The sequence below is a fragment of the Sinocyclocheilus anshuiensis genome, unplaced genomic scaffold, assembly GCF_001515605.1.
Source record: "Sinocyclocheilus anshuiensis isolate Anshui unplaced genomic scaffold, SAMN03320099.WGS_v1.1 scaffold1701, whole genome shotgun sequence".
Taxonomy (NCBI): domain Eukaryota; kingdom Metazoa; phylum Chordata; class Actinopteri; order Cypriniformes; family Cyprinidae; genus Sinocyclocheilus; species Sinocyclocheilus anshuiensis.
Window position 1 is genome coordinate 18576 of NW_015538007.1, and position 519 is coordinate 19094.

At 33.3% G+C, this 519-nt stretch overlaps 1 protein-coding gene across 1 annotated transcript in view; it reads left to right on the top strand.

Annotated features, from left to right (window-relative positions):
• Positions 1-519, top strand: part of LOC107677418 (anoctamin-5-like) — a 27175-nt gene that overhangs the window by 13632 nt on the left and 13024 nt on the right. The window lies entirely within an intron of this gene.

Genomic DNA, 519 nt, shown 5'->3' on the forward strand with positions numbered 1-519 from the left:
TTTTGAGCGAGATGCTAACGGTCTAATCAGATTCAATGATCTATGCTAAGCTACAGCTAAAAGTGCTACCGCCAGACCCGGAGATCGGCTGAATGGATTCGAAAACGGTAAAACTCAACTGTTTAACTCTAGGAGAGTTGGAAAATGAGCCTATTTTCAAAAATAGTGAATTGTTCCTTTAAGTAGCACAGGTATATTTGTAGCAGTAGCCAACAATGCATTGGTCAAATGGGTCAAAATTATTTATTTTTCTTTTATGCCAAAAATCATTAGGATATTAAGTAAAGATTATGTTCCATGAAGATATTTTGTAAACGTCCTACCTTAAATATATCAAAATGTAATTTTTGATTATTAATATGCATTGCTAAGCACTTCATTTGGACAGCTTTAAAGGCGATTTTCTCAATATTTCGATTTTTTTTGCACCCTCAGATTCCAGATTTTCAAATAGTTGTATCTCGGCCAAATATTGTCCTATCCTAACAAACCATACATCAATGGAAAACTTATTTATTC